Source organism: Salmo trutta, chromosome 36 (genome assembly GCF_901001165.1).
Source record: "Salmo trutta chromosome 36, fSalTru1.1, whole genome shotgun sequence".
Lineage (NCBI taxonomy): Eukaryota > Metazoa > Chordata > Actinopteri > Salmoniformes > Salmonidae > Salmo > Salmo trutta.
Genome location: NC_042992.1, coordinates 23896456 through 23912173, shown reverse-complemented (window position 1 = coordinate 23912173; position 15718 = coordinate 23896456).

Genomic DNA, 15718 nt, shown 5'->3' with positions numbered 1-15718 from the left:
GCCTGATTACAATGAACCCTTCCTCCTTCTGGATTGACAAGTAAATAACAGTATTCAAGAACCACCAATTAACTCCACGTCATTTAACTGGTGACCAGATCAGCTGGCACAGTAGCCTCCCTTAACATCCATTGTTCTGTTGGAATTGGCCTCGATGCTGAACACATTTGATACGAAGTTCATGATAAACAGTTGATGCTGATACAAACCCTGTTTGATGGTTATCACGGTCCCATGAGACTGATGTTTGTGATGACTTGTTAGGAACTGTCTGTGTAGGCCTCCTACTAGTAAGTGGGAGATTCTCTGCTATTATCAGGGTCTGTAAAGCACAGGGTCCAAGGCGAGAATGTCCCTCCCTTCATTTACAGCACTAATAAAGAATGACAAGAAGATTTTGCATGAACTTGTTAGTTGAAATTGGTGACAGATCAGTCAAAGTGGGGGCTAGTTCAAACCAGGTCCGTCCCCCTAACTGAGACTGAGACAGAGTTTTGTTTCCAGCTGGGTTGATATAAGACTTACAGACAGATAAATAAAAAGACAGATAGAGAGACGTCTGAAGACTGTGTGTGTGTAGCTGCATGTGTGTGTGCGTTTGTTGAAAGAGGGTTCGGTCATTTGTCTGACTGTCAAGCTGATGTATATTTTCTCCTCTTCTCAGAAGGGTTGCTGCGATCATCAAGTGCGTTAGGAACGACAGAACAAATTGCCTTTGAACATCAGGAGGGAAATAAGCATTTTTAGATTCTTCAAACTGGAATATATCATGACAGGTCAACCAATAGAAGCTGTCTTTGAAAGCTGCATCCTCCAAAGATTTAAAGGGTCAGTTTATGGCTTGAGTGGAGGGAGCTGGTCAGAGGATGGTAGATGATGGTGCTGGAGTCTGCTGATGATCTTGTAGAGGGCAAGTCTGGGAACCAGCCTGACTCTTATAGCCACTGGACTTCTCCTCTTCCATTCTGTGTAGCACCACTTGGGCGATGCCTCAGCAGCTCTGGGCGCCAGAAAGCTCACCACACAAAGTTCAGAATAGTAGCCAGTCGTCCTCACTACGAGCTTCAGCACTGCTGTATTGCTCCAGTTCCCATTCCTCTCGCTTCAGGCCACTCCTCAAATTATGTTCTCAGAAGATCAGGAATTGGCAGCCAGGTGAAACAAAAAAGCTGGTACTGTGTCCAGATGCATTTTTTCAAACAAAAACATTAGCTAGCTAGCCAAGGGTATGCCGTCATTGTAAATAAGAATTTGTTCTTAACTGACTTGCCTAGCTAAATAAAGGTTAAAAGTCAAAAAGTGTTAACCTCTCAGTCAATCTGCAAATCTGTAGCTCAAAAACACCAGATATATGCATTAAAAACTCAATGTTATCAAAAACAAAAGAGCTGATTAAAAATCAACAATTAAAAACACCTAAAAAATAACTAAATATGTACACATTTACAGGCGCTCTGTGCTTTTAGGCTGCTACTAAAGCGCCAATTGCAACTTCCAGGTAGAGCCCTTTTGGTTCCAGGTAGAACCCTTTTTAGTCCCATGTAGATCCTTTTACACAAAACAGTTTTACCTGGAACCAAAAGGGTTCTACCTGGAAGCTGCCATGGCGCCCTAGTAGCAGCCTAAGCACCAAAGATAGATTCAAAAATAGTTATCCAATGGGGACAGCTGAAGAACTCTTTAGGAACCCTTTTTTCTAAGAGTGTAGGCTGTTGTACTACTGAATGTGTCATAGTGGAGTGTCAGTGTAAGTAACTGAGCAGTGCATTGGTTTCATCCATATTTTATGCATGATATATTATGCCTGTGATAAAGTCCATCACCTCTACAGACTGAGGCCTGTAACACATGCACACGCACGCACGCACGCACACACACACACACACACACACACACTCACACACACACACCACCTCCGACCAGGTTTGAAAAGTCTAGTCAGGTCCAAAGGCCCTGAGCGCTATCTAAAACATTACACAGATCATCAGGCCTGATCCTCTTTGATCTCCAGCTCACAGCCTCACAGCCCAGAGAATACCCATGGAGCAACTTCACTCCTCAGCACTGAAATCTATACTTTGTGAAGGAGGAGGAATCAGCAAATGATTCTCAGCTTTGAGAACTCTTTTAAGAGAGGGAGAGAGAGAGAGACAGAGTGAAAGAGAGGGAGAAAGAGAGAGAGAGATAGAGAGAAAGAGCTTCTAAGGATGAGTCAAGAGCCGATGCACCCTGTACCGCCAAAATAATACAAATGACTTGTCTCATGTCGGCTCTGCGGAGATCTGGTCTCGATGTGTAGAATGTCGCTCTATGTAACTAATGTAGGCTATTTACACCTACTTTGTATGTATGGACACTTTGCTTTTGCTTTACTTTTGTTCTAAAGACACTTTGCTATGGGCACTTACACCAAAAGTATGTGGACACGCCTTCAAATTAGTGGATTCGGCTATTTCAGCCACACCCGTTGCTGACAGCTGTATTAAATCGAGCACACAGGCATGCAATCTCCAAAGACAAACGTTGGCAGTAGAATGGCTGTACTGAAGAGCTCAATGACTTTAAATGTGGCACGGCCATAGGATGCCACCTTTCCAACAAGTTCGTTTGTCTAATTTCTGCCCTGCAAGAGCTGCCCCGGGTCAACTGTACGTTTTTATTTTACTAGGCAAGTCAGTTAATAAGAACAAATTCTTATTTACAATGGCAGCCTACACCGGCCAAAACCGGACCAATTGTGCGCCGCCCTATGGGACTCCCAATCACGGTCGGTTGTGATACAGCCTGGATTCGAACCAGGGTGTCTGTAGTGACACCTCTAGCACTGAGATGCAGTGCCTTAGACCGCTGCAACACTCGGGAGCAAGTGCTGTAATTTTGAAGTGGATACGTCTAGGAGCAAAAACGGCTCAGCTGCGAAGTACTGTAGTAGACACACAAGCTCACAGAACGGAACCACCGAGTGCTGAAAAAATAGTCTGAAAAATCATCTGTCCTCGGTTGCAACACTCACTACCGAGTTCCAAACTCCCCCTGGAAGCAACGTCAGCACAAAAACTTCATGAAATGGGTTTCCATGGCCAAGCAGCCACACACAAGCCTATGTTCACCATGCGCAATGCCAGCTTCGGTTGGAGTGGTGTAAAGCTTTGCGCCATTGGACTCTAGAGCAGTGGAAACGCGTTCTCTGGAGTGATGAATCACGCTTCATCATCTGGCAGTTCAACGAACAAATCTGGGTTTGGCGGATGCTAGGAGAACGCTACCTGCCCAAATGCATAGTGCCAGGTGTAAAGTTTGGTGGGGGAGGAATAATGGTCTGGGGCAGTTTTTCATGTTTCACGCTAGGCCCCTTAGTTCCAGTAAAGGGAAATCTTAATGCTACAGCATACAATGACATTCTAGATAATTCTGTGCTTCCAACTTTGTGGCAGTTTGGGGAAGGCCCTTTCCTGTTTCAGCATGACATGCCCCCATGCACTAAGAAGGGGCGATTAAGAAATGGTTTGTCATGATCGGTGTGGAAGATCTTGACTTGCCTGCACAGAGCCCTGACCTCAACTCCAACGAACACCTTTGGGATGAATTGGAACTCCGACTGCGAGCCAGGCCTAATCATCCAACATCAGTGCCCGACCTTACTAATGCTCTTCTGGCTGAATGGAAGCAAGTCCCCACAGCAATGTTCTAACATCAAGTGGAAAGCCTTCCCAGAAGAGTGGAGTCTGTTATAGCAGCAAAGGGGGACCAACTCTATATTAATGCCTATGATTTTGGAATAAGATGTTTGACGATCAGGTGTCCACATACTTTTTGACATTTATTGAATGTACACTTACCTGTCCATGCTTTTGTCCTATATACAGTATTACACTTACATGTGTAGCTGTCCTATGCTTTCAGTGGGTCATGGCCACGGAATCAAGCCAGTGTAGCATCATTTAAAGAGGCCTTCTCCAGTGATTATTTGAAGAACATACGAGTACAAAGAGAGTGTGACGTGTGTGTTTGTAAGGACGTGGGTGAATACATGCAATGCTCTTTTTTCAGTGAAATTCAGCAACAGAGAACATCTAACCACCAAAGGTCAAGGTTACCCAGCAGCCTTGAAACAGGTTGCTTTGCTGTTGAATAATTGAGGATGAATACAACATTCAACAATGGCCCTCAGAGCCTCTGTGATGACTGTGCTTCAGTGGGACATGACATAAACATACCATTGTCTTATCTAAAGTTTTTCTATTTACTTCGGATCTGGAAACCATTGCTAGCGGTCATCAGCTAACCTTTAGCTCGGAAAGCTCTCGCCAGTTCGAACAACGTGACTCAAACCAGAGCATATCGGACCTATTATTATTTTTTCTTTTTTTCCCCCCATATCCCCGGATTCCTACAGCAAACTCTGAACATTTTCATCTGGATCTTCGCAACTAGCTAACCGCAATCCCGGGTGACTACTCCTGGCTAGCGTTTCCATCCCGGAGCAAGCACCAATTAGCCTGAAGCTAGCCTGGCCAGGTCTCCTGTGCTACATTTACATTTTACATTTAAGTCATTTAGCAGACGCTCTTATCCAGAGCGACTTACAAATTGCTACCACCGAAGCCCACTTCTGGGCTACAATATCCGGACCCCTTCTACTGCCGGTACGGGGCACAGAACCCCGCCGATCCTCTACGACTGGAATACCGACATAATCTGCCCGAGGATTCCAACAGGCCCCTCAGACGCGACGTCCGCTGAAGGCCCATTCTGCTAACCGCGGCCTACTAGCTACCTAGTGCTACTTGGAACCCTACCAATTCCACGACTGGTCTATCGACATCACCGCACGAAGAGGCAAAAACAGACTTACCCCCATCGCGACGTCCCCCAAAGGCTAACTTGCTAGCCCCGGTCTGTTAACTGCTAGCTTGCTTGCCCGGGTCTGCTAACTGCTAACTGCTAGCTTGTTTAGCCCCGGCCTACTAACTGTTAGCTTGTTAACATCGGACTGCTAACTGTCTGAATCGCCGTGTCCCCAGTCAGCCCAACCACTCACTGGACCCATATGTTCACTTGGCTACGCATGCCTCTCTCTAATATCAATATGCCTCGTCCATTACTGTCCTGGTTAGTGATTACTGCCTTATTTCACTGTAGAGCCTCTAGCTCTGCTCAATATGCCTTAACCAACCATGTTGTTCCACCTCCTACATATGCGATGACATCACTTGGTTTAAACGTCTCTAGAGACTATATCTCTCTCATCATTACTCAATGCCTAGGTTTACCTCCAATGTACTCACATCCTACCTTACCTTTGTCTGTATACTATGCCTTGAATCTATGCTATCGTGCCCAGAAACCTGCTCCTTTTACTCTCTGTTCCGAACGTGCTAGACGGCCAGTTCGTATAGCCTTTAGCCGTACCCTTATCCTACTTCTCCTCTGTTCCTCTGGTGATGTGGAGGTTAATCCAGGTCCTGCAGTGCCTAGCTCCACTCCCACTCCCCAGGTGCTCTCATTTGTTGACTTCTGTAACTGTAAAAGCCTTGGTTTCATGCATGTTAACATTAGAAGCCTACTCCCTAAGTTTGTTTTACTCACTGCTTTAGCACACTCTGCCAACCCGGATGTCTTAGCCGTGTCTGAATCCTGGCTTAGGAAAACCACCAAAAACCCTGAAATCTCCATCGCTAACTATAACATTTTCCGCCAAGATAGAACTGCCAAAGGGGGTGGTGTTGCAATCTACTCAATCACCACATTCTACTGCAAAGATAGCCAGCAGAGTTCTGTATTACTATCCAAGTCTGTACCCTAACAATTCGAGCTTCTACTTCTAAAAATTCACCTTTCCAGAAACAAGTCTCTCACTGTTGCCGCTTGCTATAGACCTCTCTCTGCCCCCAGCTGTGCCCTCGATACCATATGTGAATTGATTGCCCCCCATCTATCTTCTGAGCTCGTGCTACTAGGTGACCTAAACTGAGACATGCTTAACACCCCGGCAATCCTACAATCTAAGCTTGGTGCCCTCAATCTCACACAAATTATCAATGAACCTACCAGGTACAACCCCAAATCTGTAAACACGGGCACCCTCATAGATGTCATCCTAACTAACTTGCCCTCCAAATACACCTCTGCTGTTTTCAATCAAGATCTCAGCGATCACTGCCTCATTGCCTGCATCCGTAATGGGTCTGCGACCAAACGACCACCCTTCATCACTGTCAAACGCTCCCTAAAACACTTCTGCGAGCAGGCCTTTCTAATCGACCTGGCCGGGGTATCCAGGAATGACATTGACCTCATCCCGTCAGTAGATGATGCCTGGTTATTCTTTAAAAGTGCCTTCCTCACCATCTTAAATAAGCATGCCCCACTCAAAAAATAGAACTAGGAATAGATATAGTCCTTGGTTCACTCCAGACCTGTCTGCCCTTGACCAGCACAAAAACATCCTGTGGCGTTCTGCATTAGAATCGAATAGCCCCCGTGATATGCAACTTTTCAGGGAAGTTAGGAACAAATATACACAGGCAGTTAGAAAAGCTAAGGCTAGCTTTTTCAAATAGAAATTTGCATCCTGTAGTACTAACTCAAAAACGTTCTGGGACACTGTAAAGTCCATGGAGAATAAGAGCACCTCCTCCCAGCTGCCCACTGCTCTGAGGCTAGGAAACACTGTTACCACCGATAAATCCACTATAAGTGAGAATTTCAATAAGCATTTCTCTACGGCTGGCCATGCTTTCCACCTGGCTACCCCTACCCCGGTCAACTGCCCGGTACCCTCCACAGCAACCCGCCAAAGCCCCCACCATTTCTCCTTCACCCTAATACAGATAACTGATGTTCTGAAAGAGCTGCAAAATCTGGACCCATACAAATCAGCCGGGCTACACAATCTGGACCCTCTCTTTCTAAAATGATCTGCCGAAATTGTTGCAACCTCTATTGCTAGCCTGTTCAACCTCTCTTTCGTATCGTCTGAGATTCCCAAAGATTGGAAAGCTGCCGCGGTCATCCCCCTCTTCAAAGGGGGTGACACTCTAGATCCAAACTGCTACAGACCTATATCTATCCTACCCTATCTTTCTAAGGTCTTCGAAAGCCAAGTTAACAAACAGATTACCGACCATTTCGAATCCCACTGTACCTTCTCCGCTATGCAATCTGGTTTCAGACCTGGTCATGGGTGTACCTCAGCCACGCTCAAGGTCCTAAACAACATCATAACCGCCATCGATAAGAGACATTACTGTGCAGCCGTATTCATTGACCTGGCCAAGGCTTTTGACTCTGTCAATCACCACATTCTTATCGGCAGACTCGACGGCCTTGGTTTCTCAAATGATTACCTCGCCTGGTTTACCAACTACTTCTCTGATAGAGTTCAGTGTGTCAAATCAGACACACTGTCTAGTCTACCTGGTTAAATAAAGGTGAAATAAAACATTAAAAAAAATACTATAGGTGTATTGACATGTAATAGTCATTTAATCATTCTTACTTTGACTATTTTTCTCTTTCCTCTCCTCCATATACAGACCCTGTTGGGGTGCATACATACTGTAGCTACAGTGCAGACCACATTCTCTCTCACACAGACACTCCTCCCTGCTTTGATCAGGTCAGATTAGATTTCGCTCAGCGCTGATAGATGAATCTCCCTCCCTCCCTCCCTCCCTCCCTCCCTCCCTCCCACACACACACACACACACACACACACACACACACACACACACACACACACACACACACACACACACACACACACACACACACACACACACGACACACACACACACACAGACCCCCCCCCCTTTCTCTCACTCTCTCTGCTATACAGGGTGATTGATTGTGACCTTACGTTCCCCTTAGGCATTGTCATTGTGCCATACCATGAAGGATGGACATGAGAACACAAACCAATGATCTTTTTCACATCCAGCAGTAAGCCTGAAGAGTCTGAATAATTCAATTTGTATCAAACCAAAGCTCTATTTGTCATAGTTGGGCTTGCCAGGGGCACTCTTAGACTGCGTCCCAAATGGCACCCTATTCCCTCTACAGTGCACTACTTTTGACCAGAGCCCTATGGGCCCTGCAGGAAATGTTCAACTTGTTGTGTATTATTAGGTTTAAAACACTTTTACATTTCAGACTTGATTTTCCCTTGAGAAAAATCTATCAACCCCTATAAAAATGTCCAATAATTATAATTCACATTTCCTGTTGCTGCAGGATTATGTTCCTACTGTAGCAAATTGGCTCAAATCCTCAAGATCTGTATACTATATAGGGAATAGTGTGCTATTTGGGACATTACCTTGTGCTTTTATCCAGCATGCTCTGCTGTGTTGTAGACTGTGGCAAACGTGTCCATTGTCTGGTTCTTCTTATGTTTTGCCTCTCCATCTCAAAGGTTCCATTTTCTGAGTGATGGCAGGATGAACCTAGCAGGATGCTGGCATTTTAGGGCTGAAAAACAACTGTTATGTCACTGTAACTTTTAGTCAAGGCATTGCATTACTACTAAAGGCAAATGTGCAGTTGAAGTCGGAAGTTTGCATACACTTAGGTTGGAGTCATTAAAACTCGTTTTTCAAACACTCCACAAATTTCTTGTTAACAAACAATAGTTTTGGCAAGTCAGTTAGGACATCTACTTTGTGCATGACACAAGTAATTTTTTCAGCAATTGTTTAGAGACAGATTATTTCACTCACTGTATCACAATTCCAGTGGGTCAGAAGTTTACATACACTAAGTTGACTGTGCCTTTAAACAGCTTGGAAAATTCCAGAAAATGATTTCATGGCTTTAGAAGCTTCTGATACGCTAATTGACATCATTTGAGTCAATTGGAGGTGTACCTGTGGATGTATATCAAGGCCTACCTTCAAACTCAGTGCCTCTTTGCTTGACATCATGGGAAAATCAATAGAAATCAGCCAAGACCTCAGAAAAAATTGTAGACCTCCACAAGTCTGGTTAATCTTTGGGAGTAATTTCCAAATGCCTGAAGGTACCACGTTCAACTGTGCAAACTATAGTACGCAAGTATAAACACCATGGGACCACTCAGCTGTCATACCGCTCAGGAAGGAGACGCGTTCTGTGTCCTAGAGATGAACATACTTTGGTGCGAAAAGTGCAAATCAATCCCAGAACAATAGCAATGGACCTTGTGAAGATGCTGGAGGAAACAGGTACAAAAGTATCTATATCCACAGTAAAACGAGTCCTATATCAGCAAGGAAGAAGCCACTGCTCCAAAACTGCCATAAAAAAGCCAGACTACGGTTTGCAATTGCACATGCGAACAAAGATTGTACTTTTTGGAGAAATGTCCTCTGCTCTGATGAAACAAAAACATAACTGTTTGGCCATTATGATCATCGTTAGGTTTGGAGGAAAACGGGGGCGGCTTGCAAGCCGAAGAACACCATCCCAATCATGAAGCACGGGGGTGGCAGCATCATGTTGTGGGGGTGCTTTGCTGCAGGAGGGACTGGTGCACTTCACAAAATAGATGGAATCATGAGGCTGGAAAATGATGTGGCTATATTGAAGCAACATCTCAAGACATCAGTCAGGATGTTAAAACTTGGTCGCAAATGGGTCTTCCAAATGGACAGTGACCCCAAGCATACTTCCAAAGTTGTGGCAAAATGGCTTAAGGAAAACACAGTCAAGGTTTTGGAGTGGCCATCACAAAGCCCTGACCTCAATCCTATAGAAAATTTGTGGGCAGAACTGAAAAAGCGTGTGCGAACAAGGAGGCCTAGAAACCTGACTCAGTTACACCAGCTCTGTCAGGAGGAATGGGCCAAAATTCACCCAACTTATTGTGGGAAGCTTGTGGAAAGCTACCTGAAACGTTTGACCCAAGTTAAACAATTTAAAGGCAATGCTACCAAATACTAATTGAGTGTATGTAAACTTCTGACCCACTGGGAATGTGATGAAATAAATCATTCTCTACTATTATTCTGACATTTCACATTCTTAAAATAAAGTGGTGATCCTAACTAACCTAAGACGGAAATTTTACTCAGATTAAATGTCAGGAAAACTGAGTTTAAATGTATTTGGCTGAGGTGTATGTAAACCTCCGACTTCAACTGTATATTATAATACCCTCACCACACTACGTCTTGAAAAAGGTTAAAAGCAAAGCACACATATGAACATGGTTTTGTCAGACTCATTCATTCCTCTCTCTACTTCTAATCTACCAGTTGATCATCATTCGGAACATATACTGTAGACCTTTTATTGATTTTAGGCCTAATATTTATTGTGTAAGGAAGCCATTTTGTATAGCTTACTGTTTAGCTTTTATTTGGGCCCAATCAAACAGTGTGTTTTATCTATCTTTTTTTCATTAATTAACTTTTTTTACCCTGTTACTTGATGTGCATACACAACTTCATAAAATACTGATAAAATATAAATAAAAAACGTAAGTATAAAACACCATGGTGCTGTCAAATAACTGTGACTGATGGCTGTGACCTCTGTGTGAGCGTTGTATGACCTCCTATAGAAGGTCATGGTGATGAGAAACAGATCCAGGGACAGATGTTCTCTGCCTGTCCATCCATCCACTAAACCTAATAAACATAGCCACTCCACTCATTACAAGTACTCATTATGTAAGGAAAGGCACGTTTACAGAGAAAAAGACATGTTGGATGAAGAGTGACCACAGATGGACACAGTCAGTCAGTCAGTCATCTGGAAACAAGAACTCCAGGAAAACTGGTGGCGGAGGAAGGAGACTGTGGGTGTGTGTGAATGAATGAGTGTTTATCTGTGTGTTTATGTGTGTGTGTGCTATCCATATTTGTCTAGTTTGTTTTTTATCTTAATTTTTGTGTTTTTGTGTCCTTGTAGTCTACTGTCCCAGCACACAAAAGCCACAAACACTCCATTTTGTCTCAACAGCGAAAAATAGTTTATTGATTTACAACTCCTCCAGTCCTTCTCGCTCTATATACGTCTACTCCAGTTTATCCTCTAGCTTCTCCATCTCTCTACTCTCTCCTCTCTGCTCCCGGCCACCTGTGGTTTTAAAGGGGAGGTTTGTTCCACCACCTGTTGACACAGCTGGGGTTTTACTAGAGGAGCCAAGGTAGAGTAGGGGACAAAGGGTTGTGACGACTGGGGTTCAAGCCAATGAACCTGTCACAAGAGCGTTTGAACAGTTATAGGACAAGGTTGCGATTATGCCAAAGTCCTACTAGCCCCCCCCCCCCCAAATAAAATCATCTAATGGTGATAACAAGAGTCATATTTAGTTTAGTTCAATACAGTGTGCAGGCCTACTTACTGGTTTTTAATACAACAACGAGTCTCACAACAAGCCAGACTCAAAGTGTCCTGCTAGCATGTAAGTCGGACCAAACAAGACTACAATGATGGTGATTTTGGATGTTAAGCTACATGTTCATCTTCAGGGTAGTAACCAAAAGGCTGCTGGTTCGAATCCCTGAGCCGACTTGATGTGCCCGTGAGCAAGGCACTTAACCCTAGTTCCTTCTGTAAGTCGCTCTTGATAAGAGTGTCTGCTAAATGACTAAAATGTAAATGTAATTTCATAAAACCAATCAGAAATTCCATCCTGTCTGAGTTATTGGCCCTTACTGTACAACCACATCCACCGCTGAATACAATACTTAGGCATGGATTATACCTCTATATCACTTATGTTTATGTTGTCTGAGATCACATTGGATGCCTTCCGAATGGCACCTTATTCCCTTTATAGTGCACTACTTATAACCAGGGCCCATAGGGAATAGCGTGCCATTTGGGATTTAGCCATTGAAGAAATATCACACTGAGAGATGGCAGTTCTGTTTTGACTTGAGTACTACATTCTATTGCCCCACTAGGGGCAATTAGGTTTTATTTCACAATGAGTGGCTCTGTTAGCAGCTGTGTAAATTGAGAAAGCAGCTTGGTAGGGTGCTGTTCGTGTGTGACCCCTGAGCTAGCTCAAGCGCAACCCTTGTTATGCCCTTTGTAACCCTTTTGGACATGGAGTTGGCGAGGTCATTCAAGAAGTCAGTGCTTGTATTTACTTTCTGTCATGCAAAGGAAAAAATGTTACTTGGAGTGTGACTGCAAAGGGCCTTTAGGCCAATCCTTTGGATCTTAACTGTAGTACGACCAGACAGTTCTACCCAGAGTATGTCTCTCTCTTTATCCTGATTAGGTCATATGTCTGCAATGCTGATTTTTATGGCATTTAAATGAGCATTAAGGCATGTGGTTTGGTTAGCCCAAAGACACAGAGAGGGAGATGGATGAGGCCTAGGGGGCAGCACGGGACATCACTCCTCCTGGGCTGGTCAATACGGGAGCTCCCTGTCCAACACCATTGATAGGGGAAGAGGAGTGGGAGTGTGTGTGCGTGTGTGTGTGAGGCGGTATCTATCACACTAAGCAATCATACTCCTGTAATTTATTTCATATTTTCCATTGTAAATGTCACACATGGATATTTCTTTTTTGCACTCTTGATGATATGGTTTAGTTTGTCGTTATGTAAATGAATAACAGATTGCTGTATTATCTTTTAAATGTCAAGATGTCATATTATATGTTGTGAAGGATCTTTTGTGTTATTTTGCAAAATGATTGCATTGTGTTTGTGACTATGATGAGCTCATAAGTTCTCAGAGAGAAGTACTGTATCAGCATTTAGACAAACAAACAGCTCACTCAATAGGAGTGTGTGGCTGTGTAGTTTAACGTTTGTATGTGTGTGGTTGTATGTGTGTGGTGGTATGTGTGTTCGTGCGTCCGTGTGTGTGCGTGCATGCATGTGTGTGTGTGTGTGTGTGTGTGTGTGTGTGTGTGTGTTTGTGTGTGGCTGGCTGACAGGTTAACATATAGCCTGTCTGGTGATCTTGATATGAATTACATCTCTAAGTACAGAAGACAAAGACAGCCAACTTCGCCAAATGGGGGATGATTTAACAAAAGCGCATTTGCGATAAAGCACAATCGTTTCACGAATGTACCTAACCATAAACGTCAATGCCTTTCTTAAAATCAATACACAGAAGTATATTTAAACCTGCATATTTAGCTAAAAGAAATCCAGGTTAGCAGGCAATATTAAACTAGGTAAATTGTGTCACTTCTCTTGCTGTCATGTTCTGACCTGTAAAGGTGTTATTTGTTAGTGTTTAGTTTGGTCAGGATGTGGCAGGAGGTAATTGTTTTATGTGGTTCAGTCATTTGTATTTCTATGTTTAGGGGTGTGTTTGTATTGTGGGTAGTGTATTCTGTTTTGTGTTCTTCACCTGACAGAACTGTTAGTGTCATTTTCGTAATTGTATACGTGTTTCATTTTGTTTCACCTTCTTCAATATAAAAAAAAGATGAGTATACACTTCCTTCCCTGTTGCGTCTTGGTCCGCCACACACGACAATCGTTACACTTGCGTTCATTGCACACAGAGTCAGGGTATATGCAACAGTTTGGGCCGCCTGGCTCGTTGCGAACTAATTTGCCAGAATGTTACGTAATTATGACATAACATTGAAGGTTGTGCAATGTAACAGGAATATTTAGACTTATGGATGTCACCCGTTAGATAAAATACGTAACGGTTCCGTATTTCACTGAAATAATAAACGTTTTGTTTTCTAAATGATAGTTTCCGGATTTGACCATATTAATGACCTAAGGCTCGTATTTCTGTGTGTTATTATGTTATAATTAAGTCTATGATTTGATATTTGATAGAGCAGTCTGACTGAGCGGTGGTAGGCAGCAGCAGCAGGCTCGTAAGCATTTATTCAAACAGCACTTTTGTGCGTTTGCCAGCAGCTCTTCGCTGTGCTTCAAGCATTTAGCTGTTTAGGACTTCAAGCCCATCTACTCCCGAGATTAGGGGCGAGGAGAGGGACGGAAGCTATACTGTTACACTGGCAATACTAAAGTGCCTATAAGAACATCCAATAGTCAAAGGTATATGAAATACAAATGGTATAGAGGGAAATAGTCCTATAATTCCTATAATAACTACAACCTAAAACTTCTTACCTGGGAATATTGAAGACTCATGTTAAAAGGAACCACCACCATGTTCTCATGTTCTGAGCAAGGAACTTAAACGTTAGCTTTTTTACATGGCACATATTGCACTTTTACTTTCTTCTCCAACACTTTGTTTTTGCATTATTTAAACCAAATTGAACGTTTAATTATTTATTTGAGGCTAAATTGATTTTATTGATGTATTATATTAAGTTAAAATAAAAGTGTTCATTCAGTGTTGAAAAATCATAATCGGTCGACCTCTACGACCGACCCTTCCTTTTCAAGTTGCTGACATCACTGGGACTGTCTACGATCTCCGGTATGTGTGTGTGTGTGTGTATGTAGGTGTGTGTGTGTGTACATGTCTACGGTTAACCACTGTAACTTTAGGGAACACCCACAGTGAGAGTCAGTATCCATTCATTTGGACCAGGGAGAAGGACAGGAACTTTGATGTGCATCTCGGCACATATGGAAGCAATCTCGGACATTCCAGCTAGATTAAAGCATGTTTTGAAAAGGCCTTTCACTAGCCCTATTTCTGGCCATGGTGAATAGAGTTTCAAAGAAGGTAAAGATTCAGTTACTGTTAATATGGGCCTGGGAGAGGAGTGAAACGCAGGTCAGAAGAGAGGGAGAGAGAGAGGGAAAGAGAGTTAGAGAGAGAGAGATTCAGAGAGAAAGAGAAAAAAGATAGGGGATTGTGAAAGAAAAGTCTGAAACAGAGAGAAACAGAAGCTGTGTTTGAATGCCCATACTAACACACTGTATACTACATATTTAATTAGTATATACTACATACTATATACTAATAGTCCATTTTAGTATACTGTAAACGAACTGTATCCTTTCAGTGGATGCTCTGGCCGGGGAGTAGGGTCGATTCGAGCGTTCTGACCTTACAATGGCAGTCAAGCACCCAAGTTAACGTTGGCTAGTTATTTCCAGACACAAATGAGAGAACCCCTCACTCTCTTACTTGCCCTAGCAGAGCTGGTTAGGCAGTTTTCATGCTATTCAGAGCGTTGGTGACTGTAACTGTGCTGCTGGCAACAATTTAATTACTCTTTTTGCCGATGTTTACGGACACCGGCCATATACAATGGGTGTTGAGCATTCGTAAATTCATCAGTTATTCTGCACTCTGGTACACTCAGACGAGAGTGCTCTGAAATCGGAGTAGATAGCCAGTGCGAATTCACGAAAGCCCCCGAATGTCCATTCAGATCGCACAACGACTACACCACTTACAGTAGCTAAGCTAAGAATGACGGGAATAATCAAGTCAATAAACTTGGGTAGTTAGTTAGATAGCATATAGTTAATATACTGGAAAGTTTGATGTATTAGTAGCCAACTAATGTTAGGTCGCTAGCTAACATACCGGTACATACTGCTGTAATGATATGCTATGTGGTTCATAAGGATAGCGTAGCTAACAAATTGTCAGCCAACATAACGTAAGGTAACTTATTTGAAAGGTCATGACTTTATTACATTGCTCAACATTTTCTTAACATTTGCCATAATTAGTTAAAGCAATGAATATTTATCTGCTCTCGTTGGACTTCGGCTGCATATTTTGCGCCATTTTCTTCAAATCTGAAAACGATGAGAAGCCAAGTCCATTTTCGGAAAGAATTACATTATGGGCCCTGAAAG